The sequence below is a fragment of the Canis lupus genome, chromosome 19 (assembly GCF_003254725.2).
Source record: "Canis lupus dingo isolate Sandy chromosome 19, ASM325472v2, whole genome shotgun sequence".
Taxonomy (NCBI): domain Eukaryota; kingdom Metazoa; phylum Chordata; class Mammalia; order Carnivora; family Canidae; genus Canis; species Canis lupus.
In genome coordinates, this window is record NC_064261.1 from 12,982,836 (window position 1) to 12,997,286 (window position 14,451).

Consider the following 14,451-nt stretch of genomic DNA (forward strand, 5'->3'; position numbering starts at 1 on the left):
TGTATTTTTTATTTGTGCCATTTCAAATTTATTGAAATGAGCAGGAAGACATCTGCCAAGTTGCAGTATTAATTGATGGCCAATATTTTCTAAAATAATAAGGCAAGCCATCGCTATACCCTTTAGCACTTCTATCTGGGTTATTCTTTATCAACAAGAAAATAACTCAGAGTTGATGATAGCCATTTATGAAAACAACAGGATTTAATTTTCTTATTTGAAAATATATATAAAGCTAAATGAAAATAAAACCTTCAAGGTTGCTCTCTACAGGGGAAGAACATTCAATAAAGCAAGAAAAATAAATGTACTCAAAACAACAGTAATAACTTATTATCAACTGTCATCTAGGGAGCACTTTTTACTATGTGACATAATGAAAAACTAAAATGTAAGCTGAAGAAATGTAAGTCAGGAGGAAAAAAATCCATATAAGGAACAACCTCTGAATAAATCACCATGCTGAATACTAGTCCCAGTCATTGCTTTTTGAAGTGCTGACATGTGTTATATAATTATTGAATAAGATTGGACATATTTGTTTCCAAAACAAAGTAAGCTAGCAAATAACTAGCATATTCACCTTGATAACTGGGGTACAATGATATGCATTTCTGGATAGAAATAGAAATGATTAGCTAAGCTATATTTTACTGGTAGCTCAGCTAAATTCAGCTTGTCAAAATTCAAAGTCTTAACAATGTACATAGTAATGAATTGCTGCTTATTTAGAACCTTTATATAACTAAAAAGTCATGATTCAAAGGCACTCACAGTTATCCTGATGGTGCTTTTTGTTTGGATTTTGTTTAAAAATGAATGGATGAATGAATGAATGAGCCCTCTGAACTCAAATCCCACTTTGGAGAATTACATATTGAGGCATTTTAAATAGTGGCAAAAAAAAAACCCACAACAACCTCAACATTCACCAGTAGGGAAATGACTGAATAAATTCTGAACATCCATATAAATACTGTATGGTTATTACAAAAAATAAAAATAGCATTATTGGGAGATAGTAAAAGGCAGTAGCTAGCACTGTGGACTCAAGAGTCACATTGCCAAGGGTGCCTGGATGGTCAGTTAGTGGCTGCCTTCAGCTCCGGTTATGATCCCAGGATCCTGGGTCCTAGCCCCACATCAGGCTCTCTGCTCAGTGAGGAGCTGCTTCTCCCTCTTTCCCTGCCTGCCATCCCGCTACCTGCCACTCCCCCTGTCTGTAAACTCCACCTGCTTGTACTCTCTCTGTGTCAAATAAACAAATAAATAATTAAAATCTTAAAAAAAAAAAAAGAGCCATATTGCCCAAGTTCAAACTGCTGCTCCCACAATCACTAGCTGTGCAACTGAGGGCAAATTGATCACATCTCAGTTCCTCATCTACCCAACAGTACCTATCTCATGTGGTAGTTGTGGAATAAATGAGATAAAGCCTAGGCATCTAGCCCATATTGGAATGATGTCCATATTTGGTGGGGGGGGGGGTGTTGGGGAGTGAGAACTGTACACATTTTATAGCATAGATCTATTTTAGTTAAAAATATTTTAGAGCACCGGAGCTCCTGGGTGACTCAGTTGGGTTAAGCATTCAACTTTTGGTTTTGGCTCAGGTTATGATACTATGAGTTGTGGGATAAAGCTCCACATCAGCCTCTGCACTCAGCAGGGAGTCTGCTTGAAGATTCTTTCCCTCTGCGCTTCCCCCCCCACTCACACACACAAGGCAGCACTCTCTCTCTCTCAAATAAATAAATAAATAAATAAATAAATAAATAAATAAATAAATAAATCTTTTTAAATATTTTGGAGTATTTATTAAATATAGTTAAGATTTAGAGCACACTACATGGATGTCTATCTGGTGGTGAGAGAAAAGAAGAACATTTTAACTTTTTCTTTGCACATTTCTGTGCTGTTTGGTTTGTTGCAAAGAATATATATTGCTTTTGTAGTTTGGAAGAATAATCCAATAACTTTTTGGAAGTGGGGTGGGTGAGGGTGCTAGCAAAAATGGAGGATACAAAAGCATAATTAAAGATTGTGGAGTGAATCTAGAAACTGAGAAGTTTGGCAGGTTGGAGTACGAAATACACAATGGAGAGTAGCAGGTATAAAGCTGAGGGTGACCAAAGGAAGGGTCATGTGTTCAGGGAAAAGGAGTGTGGACTTTACCTAGATGTTTGTGGAAAAATCTGTAGAAAAAAGGAACACAAAGTATCAGTTGTACTTCAGCAATGTGAAACACTAACTCCACCTCTCCACCAAAATAAAAACTTTTATGTGGCTCCCTTTTACTCCTTATCAGGATAAAGTCCAAGCCTACGTCCATGGGTCTTATCACCAGCCTTCTCACCCCACCCTATTCCAACCTCAAACTCCACTCTAGCCACAGTGAACTATGTGGAGTTTTTAGAAAGCTCTGCTTTCTCCAGGTTCTAGACCTTTGCTTAGGCTGCAGCTTCTGTCAGCAGTGCCCTTCCCCCATGCCATTTCAGTTCTGCCTGGCTAACTCCTCAGAGCTCAGCTAAAACACTCCCATTTCCTGAGAAACTCATCTCAATCTCCCAAGGCTCAGTTTCCCTTCTAGGTCCTCCCATACCACCCTGGAACTAACCTAAAAAAGGTACTTTTGACATTTATTCATAACTATCTGTTTATTGCCTGCCTTGCCAACTAGACTGAAAATCCATACGGGCTGGTACTTGATACTTTTCCATGGTGATTCTTCAGTACCTAGCACAGAACACAAAACACAGAGATCTATAAATAAAATACATACAAATATACATACATAAATGGATATCTTTAACTATACAAACCATTTAATCCCCTTTCTTGTATTCCATGTTTTCCCAAAAAGTTTCTGCTTTAATTCCCCGTCTTGGGACACCTGGGTGGCTCAGCAGTTGAGCATCTGCTTTCAGCTCAGGGCATGATCCCGGGGTCCAGGATTGAGTCCCACACTGGGGTCCTTGTGGGGGGGCCTGCTTCTACCTCTGCCTATGTCACTGCCTCTGTGTATGTGTGTGTGTCTCATGAATAAATAAATAATATCTTAAAAAAATAATTTCCCATCTTATATATGTTGGCCCATAGGCAGAGAATCCTCAACAGGTCATACCAGTGCAAGACTGGGTCGATGTGACAGTCTTATTGCTTACTGAAAACTAACTGGCATAGGGTTTTTTTAAAAAAGATTTTATTTATTCATGAGAGACACGGAGATAGAGAGGCAGAGACATAGGTAGAGAGAGAAGCAGGCTCTACACAGGGAGCCTGATGCGGGACTCGATCCCCGGACTCTAAGACCACGCACTGGGCCGAAGGGAGGCACTAAACCACTGAGCCATCCAGGGATCCCTGACATAGGGATTTTATATGTCAATCCTGCTTCTTGGTTAATTTAAGTTCTGCCCTAGAGGAAAAAACCTCTATGTATTGGCAAAAGTAGATATTTGAGCATTCAAAATGAATGTCCACAAGTCTACACTATGGCAAATTACTACAGTGAAAGCTTTTGGGGAGGCCTTTCCTGGTTACATCTGGATCTTGATTCATTTATTCATTCAGCAAATATTTAATAACTCCCACCAAAGGGCCATCTTCATTCTAAGCTGTGACAATACAGCAGGAAATAGGACAGACAAGCTCTATCATCATGGAATCACATTCTCCTGGAGGTTAGCAGAGGGACAGATAATAAACATGTAAAAATGAGATACTTTCAGGTAGTGTCAAATGCTATGAAGAAAATTAAGCATGATAAGAAATGATTAAAGTTGAGGGAGAGAGAATGAGAGCTCTTTAGACATATGATCAGGGTAAGGCTTCTCTGAGGGGTGAACATTTGAGGTAAGTCCTAAGTGATGAGAATTTTCTCAGTCAGGCATTAGAAAATCTGAGGGCGGGGATCCTGGGTGGCTCAGCAGTTTAGCGCCTGCCTTCAGCCCAGGGCATGATCCTGGAGACCCGGGATCGAGTCCCACGTCAGGCTCCCTGCATGGAGCCTGCTTCTCCTTCTGCCTGTGTCTCTGCTTCTCTTTCTGTATCTGTCATGAACAAATAAATAAAATCTTAAAAAAGAAAATCTGAGAGCAGAGAATTCTGGGCCTAAAGAGGAGTAAATGCAAAATCTTTAAGATAGGAATGAACTTGGAATATTCAAACAAAGAAAATTAGTATGGCTAAAGCATAATGAGCAAGGAAGGTGATATGAGAGCAACCAGAAGGTAGGTATAGAATAGATCATATAAGCCATGATAAGGAGTATGGATTTTATTCTAATGCAAAAGAAAGACATTAGTGAAGTACAGGTAGCAAAGTGATAGAATCTGATTTATATTGTTAAATGGCTAACATTGTCAGAGAATGAACTCTAAGAAGGCAAGAGTGGACAACAAGAGGCTGTTGTTGTGGTCCAAATCAGAAAAACTGATAGCTTGTACAAGGATGGCAGCATAAGATCTGGTGAGACGTGGTTGGTCAGGTTTGGGACAATATTCTGGAGACAAGGTCAATAGGACTTGATGTTAAATTAGATGTTGGAGGCAAGAGGAAAAGAAGAATAAAAAATTGTGATCTGTTTGGTCTTCTCATCTGAAATTCCTACACCTGTTTGCTTTTAAAAATCAGTGTTCTGCTGGTGAATTTCCTTATAACCACAACAAAGTCAAAGCCAGTCAAAATATCTGCTAGTGTGTGACAATATTTGGAATTATCTACACCAATTTATTGTAGAGAATTCAAGAAGTTTATTTTGTGTTAAACTAAAGCTTTTAAGCTTCTGATATATATATATATTTTGCAATCTAGAACATAGCTCATTTTCTAAAGACCCAAGTGCTTACAGAACATAGGTTTGTGTCCCTTTAAAAAGTGTCATTTCCTTGAAATTTTTATGCCCAGAGCTTCTACTAGTTATCACTTCTTATTTTGCTTTATAATCTTATTTTCTCATATCATGGCTATGCTTCATATCATTGTTTTATGAATGTTAAAACTAAGGCTTAGCAGGCCAGGTAAATTATAGCACAGGAAGAAACAGAATGGCAAGCTTGATTCCCTTACTCAACCCCCTACAAGTATTCATTCATGTTCTGTGAAACTCCAAAGACAGTATGTCTTAAAGAGCAATTCTTTTTCCCCTGAACTTAACTCGTCTGATGTTTTATATATTGTCCAGTGATAGTATCTTAGAAAATAACAGTTTGAAAACAAACTATACTTATTACTATGCACAAATATATAAGCCATATACAAAATATTATTAGAAAAAAAGCAAGCAGGATTGAATACAACTTCGTGGCTAAAAGAACTTAGAAAAAATTCACAGTACACATTTATCGTGTTAATAGTCATAGCACTGTTAAGGATGGAGAATAATTAGGGGACTTTAGGGGTAAACCATACTCCTCTTCCTATCAAGTTGTGAACCAACTGAAAAACAGGCAAAAAAAAAAAAAATAGACAGCTGAGAACTATCACTCTTACTGATAAAGCTGATGCTGGGAACAGGGCAGTACCAATGAGCCTCCCAACACTGAACCCTGGGACAAGGCATACATCCCACTGAGTCACTGACTAGCAGAGCAGGACAAGAGAGATTATCCCATTCATCCACTTCAAAGATTTATCCCTGTAAAATCTGCAGTACAAAGAAACAACCCAGAAGGTATGATTTCTGCTGGCAGCCTCACTCCAAGATTAAGACTGGCCAAGGTGCTGAGCTTTTTCACCTGTTTCTCACCATCCAGCAAATCCTGCCAATGGGGAAGACACCAAGAGACCCAAGAGGCTAAGAGTGTTAACAGAATCCCCTGCAACTAGACCACATTCCCCACACAATTTTATTGTCTTAAACTTAGTAGTCTCTAAACTGGAGTTAATCTACCCTGGGATTCTACAAGTATTTTCCAAGGAGAACACATTTAATTTTTTGGAAATCAATTTCATTTATTCAACTTTTACTTACTCTTTCTTAAAACTGAGCTGCCTAAAATATGACTGAGGTTGAAATGTCATAACAATTCTATTTTTCCAATTCCAAAATCATTCTTTTCCCACTTACAAAAAACCAGCATCCTCTCACCCATCCCAGATCTTACAACGGCAAATGTTTCCATGTACAAAACCCTCTGAGTCACCATACAAAGGAACAATTCTAATATTGATATCAATATTTAATTTAATCCAGGCATGATAAACCTATAGGAGGGTTTCCTGATTTTCCTTATCTTATATATACTTTTGTTAAGAGAGAAGCATGGTGCTTCAAATTGGGTATTTTGGTCTGTCTTGGGGTTTTCTGAGGTTTTTTTCCCAAAGATTTTATTTATTTATTTATTTATTTATTTATTTATTTATTTATTTAATTTTTTATTTTTTATTTTTTTATTTTTTTATTTTTTTATTATTTGAGAGAGGGAGAATGTGTGCGTAGGGGAAGGGCAGAGGAAGAGGGAGAGGCAGGGTCCCAAGCCGACTCCACACTGAGCCCGACATTGGGCTTGATCTCACAACCCTGAGATCATGACCTAAGCTAAAATCAAGAGTAAGATGCTAAACCCATTGGAGCCACCCAAGCACTCCTGGAGTGTTCTGAGTTTATTCTACATTGTAGAGTGGGATGGCAGGAGTTATGATTATGTCCAATGCCATTTCCTCTTCCATTGCCTGATAATGCCAAAGAACACTTTGAGATAGCAAAGAGAAATACTGAAGGAGATTGAGCCCTACTTCAACTGGATCCCAAACTCACAGCAAGATTTCATATATCTATCTCAGAATTCAAATACAGATGATTTATGGAAAACATTCTGGGAAATACCAGTCAGCTATAAGGTATACCTGCTTAGTAATGAGAAAGAACTTGATGTAAAGTCTCATTCTGTGTTTCAGCTACATATTTCAAATGATTTCAAGGAGAAGAATATCAAAAAATTCCAAATTTCTATCAACAGATAAATGTTAACATGTAAAAGAAACACATATCAAAGGTTAAGTCAACGTATTTTCTTGAGCACTGATAGACTCAAAGGAGAAAATATTTTCATTAATTTTCACCTAACAATTATTGAATACAGTAAATCTATATTGATTTACTCACAGTACTACTCATCATCACTTGTTAACCATCTCACCTCATTATTCATTGCTATCTTTTATGTAGATTTAGACATATAATTTTCTATTGTAAATAATGCATTTAACAATAATTATTTAATCATTTTTGATAAGCCCTGTACCTAATAGTTCTATTCTGTCCTTTCCTAATCTGTCTCCTAGCAAAAAATTACATTCATGAACTAATTGGGGAGCTCTAACCATTTCGTTCAGAGACATATTTCCAATAAAAATTTAGTTCTCTTTAGTAATGATGTATAAAAATTTATAATGTAGTTATGATCAATTATGTACACTAATGATTGTAATAATAATTCAATCCAAAAGAAGTTTTTGACAGAATCTTTTGATCATAGAAACCTGTTTAAATTATAAACAGATTTTTATTGCAGAAAAGAATGATAAAATAAGCAATAAAATATATTTAAATGTAAAATACATTTTTAAAACTTTTATGGAAAAATAGAATGAAAATACAAACTCAAAGAGAAAAAATAATGTAAATTTCTGTAAAAAAATTAATGATGATAAATATCCAATTTCTATGGAATTTAATTTCATTAAATGCATTTTAACCCTTTGTATTTTAAAATATTCATATTTACTTTAACCAGAAATTACATCTTTTGCAACTAAATTTAGGCCAAAAACATTTTACATATCAACCTAAAAATTATTTGGGGGGTATGTCAGCAAAATGTATGAAGACCATTGCCTTAACCCTTTAAGCTTACCCACTGAGATCAACTTGGAATAGTTATCCTCCTTGGATAAGAAGTCAGCAGTCAGGGCAGTCCTGTTCCCACCTTCATAAGATCACTTTTCCAATACAAAGTTTACCTCTTTTGTGGGATCTCCTGGGGTCACTGGTAAAGTGTAGATTTTTGTTCCCAGAATGCCCTGAATGGGTCAGAACAACATATCATAAATTAGTTCCAATGTTAATCTGTACCCAAGGCTATAATTGACAACCTGTTCTATTGCTATCTCAAATTATGTCCCCCTACCTTTTTCAACATTATAGAGGTTCTAAGAGAAAATCAAGTGATAATATAAAAATACTGAAACTAAAAACCAAAAAGATGTGCTCAATTTGATTTTGACCCTCCCCAATATGAATTTTCCAGGGAGAAATGAAAAGCTCAGCCGTTAAATTATCTTGTTCTTCTAAGTTACAACCCAAAGTAATCGGGTTTTAACTTCCTGTTAAATCTAAAATTATTAATGTCCAACACTAAACTTTCATGTGCTTATGAATTAAAGTTCAAACAACAGGTTTTGACACTCCCTGGCAATGAACTTAGCTCCCAAAACTGAAGCTCTCCTTCCCCCAAAGGGCTTATCTTGTTAAGGTTACCCCAAACATCCCCTGACATGGGCAGGCCCCTGGGAAACTTCTGGTATGAAGCAGCAGAGTAGAAAGCACACTTTCTGTGGGAGTCCTGACTTCCATGGGAAAGGGGAGAGGAAGATATTTGGCACATGCCAAACTTACACATCAGGAAACTTGCTAGTAGCACTGGAATAGAGTATTGAGAGTATGATAGTGACACTCACTCCATACTTCAAGAAATATCTGATGTGGGAAAGAAGTATTTTCCTCTAAAATAAACAGAACAGATTTACAAGACACAGGTTCTTGGGGTGCCTGGGTGGCTCAGTCCATTGGGTTTTGGCTCAGGTCATGATTCTGGTCTTGGGATGGAGAACCACATTGGGCTCCCTGCTCAGTGGGGAAGCTGTTTCTCCCTCTCCCTCTGCCCCACCCCCTCCGCTCGTGCTCTGTCTCTCATTCTCTCTCTCAGATAAATAAATAAAATCTTAAAAAAAAAAAAAAGGAAAGAAACAGGCTCTCTTATTTAAGAAATATTTATTGAGCGCAAATTTCTGAGCTAAATTCGCTGGAAAATTCATAAGTGAATCAGAAATGGATGCTGCCTAACAACCAACCACTAACATCTGTAACATATATGTCAATGCCACATATTTTAGGCTTTTGCTGCAGCAATGCTCTACTTCCAGTACCAATTTTTGTATTACTATAGATTAGGCTTTGTTTGCTAGCAAACATCGCCAAATATCTCAGTGGTTTAGAACAGCAGAGATGTATTTCTCATTCATACAACTGTGTATGTTAGCTGAAGGCTCTTTTCCACTTTGCTCAGTGCTAGCACCCTCATTGACAGAAGCAGCCACCATTTGAAATATTGTTGGGGTGACAAAGAAGACCACAAATTCTTTGTCACTCTTCTCTCCAATCTCCATCAAGAGGTGAAGTTTATTTATCCTCCCTTTGAAATTGAACTGGCCCTGTGACTGCTTTAGCCAATAAAATGTGTTATTTCTAGGCCTAAGACTTATAAGACCTGGAAGCTTCTGAGAGTCCTGAACCACCATGTAAGAAATCCGGTTACTCTACATGGCTAGGGAAGCCATGTCAAACCAGGCCCTATAAATACTTACTGGGGTGCTTTGCTATGCAATAATAGATAACTAAAACATTCCCTCATTGTGCCAAAAGGAAAGAGGGTATGAGAAATTGTGCATTCTTAAAGCTTTTACTTGAAAGTGACACAAACCACTTCCAATCACATTTTACTGGCCACATCGAATTTAAAAGTATAGGGAAATTCAAGTCTACTATGTATGCAGAAAAAGAAATGGAATATTTGGTGGCTAGTACTATAATCTACCAGAGAAAGGTCAGGGCTGGAAAGGTACATCCTCCATAGAGATGACAAGTAAATCACTAAGTGGATAAAATGTCAAGAAAAAAAAGAGCAAAAAAAGAGAAGAAAAGAACATAGAGAATGGCAGATGCTTATAGATGACCTCTTGGCAAGGTAGAGATAGATATAAGGAGGAAAAAGAAGGTGGAAAGACTCAGAAAAGAAACTTCTACAGAGGCAAAAGGAGACATCTAGGGATCCAAAGAATTTCAAGAACAGTCAAGAACATAAAATATAATGGATGGTATAGGCAAGGAATTTGTAGAAATTCAGAGAAAGAGATCAATGTGAGCTGATACAGTCACAGGCCTGGAACAGAGAAGGAAATTAAAGACAACAGAACTTGGATGGTTGAAAAGGGAAAAAGAAGGGCGCTCTCAGAGGAAATAGAAAGAGTAAAGTCTGGAATGGGGAATAACTTCAGCAATTTGGAGGACAGAGACTAGGTATTGTAATGGGAAATAGATCAACACAATAAAAGTTATGTGTAACGTAGATTAGGTGGGATGCCCGGGTGGCTCAGCGGTTGAGCATGTGCCTTTGGCTCAGGTCATGATCTCGGAGATCCAGGATCAAGTCCCGCATCAGGCTCCCTGTATGAAGCCTGCTTCTCCCTCTGCCTATGTCTCTGCCTCTCTCTCTCTGTCTCTCATGAAAAAACAATAAATAAAATAAAATAAAATAAAATAAAATAAAATAAAATAAAATAAAATAAAATAAAATAAAATAAAAATAGAGTAGTTTAGGTTTGCTATAGAAGGGGAAGGCAGGGAAGCCATTTGTGGATTTATAGAGAACTTTGAGTGCCAACTGAGATTTCTGAGTTGTTTCCTTTAAATAGCTGAGCACCACTGGAGATAGGGTGCCTGAGTAAAGGAAATAAGTATACAGGATAGTCCCTTCATGTGGAATAAAGAAGGAAAAGACTGAGCAAGCCATCAGTCAGAAAGTTATTACAGTATTCAAAGAAAGAGTATCCTACTGGGAGAGACTGTTATCTGGGGTGGGGGTGGGAGTACGACACTCTTCTAGACCAGTTCAGGAGCCTTAGAAGAAGTTGCTCAGAGAACTAAAAAAAGGGGGAGGGGTGGTTTCAAGTGTAGAAAAGTTGAGATATTTATTTTATCAAGGATATAAAAGAAAATGTTTAACTTTTCACTTCTGTGGCAGACAACATTGGTCACTTACTCAACATTCTCCATCCTATTGTTTTGACAACGGAACTTCAATACTGCTCAATTCCTCTCTTCTCTCCAAATCAATCAGGGTAAAGAAACCTACACATACATAATTGAGCTCCAAGGTGAAACCTGATTGGCTTACGCGAACTGGTTTAACCACTCAACTAGCATCATCTTTCTAGGGAGTGTGTGGGGTGGGAAGAGGGTTGGTTTGTTTGGTGCCCCAATACCAGGAGTGTACTACTGACATTTAGTGGGACGAGACCAGAGATGCTAAGTGTCCAGCAACGCATGTCACAATCCTTCATAAAAACTGCCAAAAGCTACATAAACACTAACCAGTCATGGTAGTCCCAAGCTCCTTGTCAGTTACTGTTTCAGGGAATAGTTAGACCCAGTTCTGGTCAGTAACACAGAAGGAGTAGCCTGCTATGAAGCATCTGGGGTGGTTTCTTCCCACCGTTGATGTCATCCCAACTGTATAACACCTGGTACTGCTACAAGCATCCATCTTCTCCCCAAAAGCAGTATCTTCCCAAGTATCCTGTTTCCATCATTGGCATTTCCTGTTACCAAGTCCTAAAGCAGTTTTGGCTTCTAACCATTAACCTCAGGATGACTCAGATTTGTCTGGAACAATCTAACTTTAATCCTGTTCTCCCAGTGTATAGTGCCCCCTTCCAGTTCCAAAAGTATTCTAGAATGGAGGCTAGATTATACATGGCCACTTAATTTTTCCCAATAAAATGCTGTTCCCTCTGCCTCAAGAATGTACCTTTATAGCAGGGGTGAGCAAACTATGCCCTGTAGACTCTTTTTATACCTCTAGAGATGAGTGCTCGCTTCAGCAGCACATATACTATACCTCTAGAGATGAAAAAAAACGATTTTTACATGTTTAAATGCTTTAAAAAAATCAGTATTTCATGACACCTAAAATTTCAGTGTCCAGGGGATCTCTGGGTGGCTCAGCGGTTTAGCACCTGCCTTCCGCCCAGGGCGTGATAATGGAGTCTCCGGAGTGAGTCCCACATTGGGCTCCCTGCATGGAGCCTGCTTCTTCCTCTGCCTGTGTCTCTGCCTCTCTCTCTCTCTCATGAACAAATAAATAAAAAAATTTAAAAATTTTTCAGTGTCCATAAAGTTTTATTGGAACACAGCCATGCTTATTTAAGTATCTTCTATGGTTGCTTTCTTATTATAAAGTAGTTGAATAATTATAAAAGATAGTGCCTAATATGTCAACGTTTGGCCCTTTATAGAAAAGCTTACAGACCCCTGCTCTAATGCCACTTAGTTCTAAGTCTCCTCATTTCTTGCACAAATACTGCACGCAGCATACTAACTTGTTTTCCATTCTTTTCTCACTCCGACCCTTAATACACTTGGGAGATAATCTCTCTAGAGAAGTTTTGAGCCTGTCATTTGCCACCGTAAAATCTTCAGTGCCGGGATCCCTACGTGGCTCAGCGTTTTGGCGCCTGCCTTTGGCCTGGGTTGTGATCCTGGAGACGCTGGATCGAGTTCCGCGTCAGGCTCCCTGTGTGGAGCCTCTTCTCCCTTTGCCTGTGTCTCTGCCTCTGTCTCTCATGAATAAATGAATAAAAAAAAAAAATTTTAAAAAACTTCGGCGGCTCCTCCAAAACGGATAGTGTAAAGGCCAAGCCTATCCTTTGACTAAAGACTATCAACCTAGTTCTCCAGACTCTGCTCCTCTTTAACAGCTTAAAGCCGAAATGGGCCACTTGCCATTTCCCTAATAAGTACCTCAGCTCATATCACATGCCCCTATTGCTTGCCTAGGTCTTTCCTCCATGGCACCGGTTCCTCAAGATTAAACCCAAACTGGGGGATCCCTGGGCGGCTCAGCGGTTCAGCGCCTGCCTTCCACCCAGGCGTGACCCTGGGGACCCGGGATCGAGTCCCGCGTCGGGCTGCCTGAGTGGAGCCTGCTTCTCCCTCTGCTTGTGTATCTGCCCCTCTCTGTGTGTCTCTCATGAATAAATAAATAAAATCTTAAAAAAAAATAAAAATAAAACAGCCATCATCTGGGAACCTGGGTGGCTCAGGGTTGAGCATCTGCCTTCTGCTCAGGGCGTGATCCTGGAGTCCCGGCATTGAGTCCCACCTCCGGCTCCCTGCATGGAGCCTGCTTCTCCCTCTGCCTGTGTGTCTGCTTCTCTCTGGGTCTCTCAAGAATAAATAAAATCTTAAAAAAAAAAAAAAGATTAGACCCAAAGTGTTACTCCCTTAACACACCTTCATTCTTTCGGCACACCGGTAGTCCACAACTGGCCGTTCTTGGGGTGGTTGTGTGGGAACTCACCAACACCAAAACAGACCAGGGCAGGAAAGCCCAAGTCCAGTGAGATGAGCGCCTGAGGTAAGGGGCCCAGAACAAGGCTTCAGAGGTGAGACATTTACGCCAGGTTTTTTGTGTTTTGTTTTGTTTTGTTTTTAAGGACTTGGGAGCCTAAAAGACTACGAAGGACCTAAGGAGATAAAAAGAAATCGTGAGTTAAAGCTGAATGAGGGAACAGAAGGACCGCCTCATTCTATCCACTTCCCTACCGCCACAGACTATTCATTCAAGGAACAGCACCTTCAGCGTAAAACCTGAAAGCGAATTCTGCGGGAGCGGCCTCGGCCAAGACCACCGTCGGTGGCGGCTCGGTGCCGGCGCAGACAGCAAGCGGGCTCCGGGCGCCCAGCGGCCCCGGCGCGGGCTCCGTGCGCTCCTCCTGCGCCAGGAGGGCTCCAGCCCGTCGCCAACACCTCCGGGCGGCAGCTCTGTCTGCGCGCCCACGCTCCTGGCTTCCAGACAGGCGCGACGGCGCCCGGGGGGGGACAAAAAAGAGACGCCCCTCAACAGTTTGCGCCAGTAATGAAAACTGGGTCGCGGCCTCCCACAAGCCGCCAACCTGCGCCCCCGAAAAGGCGACCCCACGAGACTGAGACTCCGCCTCCGCGGCCGCCCCGGCGCACGTGAAGTCCCCGTGCCGAGCCGCCGCGCTGAGGCGGGAGTGCGCGGACGCGAACCCAAGCCTGGGAAGGGAAGCGATTCCGGGGCGCACGCGCGTAGAGCGGAGGGAACCAACCGGGCGGGGCCGGCCCCCCGGAGGAGGCGCAGGGGAAAGGAGAGCGCGTGGCGCTCCGGAACCCGCGCACGCGCTGTAGTGTCCCCCCGCCTATGCGCGCGCGCGCGCGGCCGGCGCTGCATCTTTTCTTCAGGCCCGCCCCTCCCCGTCTTGTACTTCTGCAAGCCGAGGCGCTGAGCGAAAGCAGGGAAGTGTGGGGCGAGGTGGGCGGGGCGTCGCACGCGAGCGCGGCCTGCTGAAGAAGGGAGGGGGGAGGGAGCGATCCGAGACAACGTTACCCCTTCAACACCCAATGGAGAGCAGGCTTGGCCCCGCCCC

General features: G+C 40.7%; 1 protein-coding gene across 7 annotated transcripts in view; it reads right to left on the minus strand.

Annotated features, from left to right (window-relative positions):
• Positions 1-14,069, minus strand: part of LOC112642782 (importin subunit alpha-8-like) — a 110,505-nt gene extending 96,436 nt beyond the window's left edge. The window contains exons 1-5 of one of the 7 annotated variants that reach the window (XR_003125444.3): positions 13,638-14,059; positions 13,295-13,527; positions 7,966-8,025; positions 2,618-2,736; positions 1,815-2,195 (exon numbers count right to left, since the gene is read on the minus strand). The gene's annotated coding sequence lies outside the window, so the exon portion shown is untranslated. Of the gene's footprint in view, positions 1-1,814; positions 2,737-7,859; positions 8,026-11,992; positions 13,245-13,294; positions 13,528-13,637 lie in introns of those variants that run through there. The other 6 variants (XR_003125442.3, XR_007403881.1, XR_004807013.2 and 3 more) reach the window with 6 other exon arrangements.
• Positions 14,070-14,451: the final 382 nt, after the last annotated feature.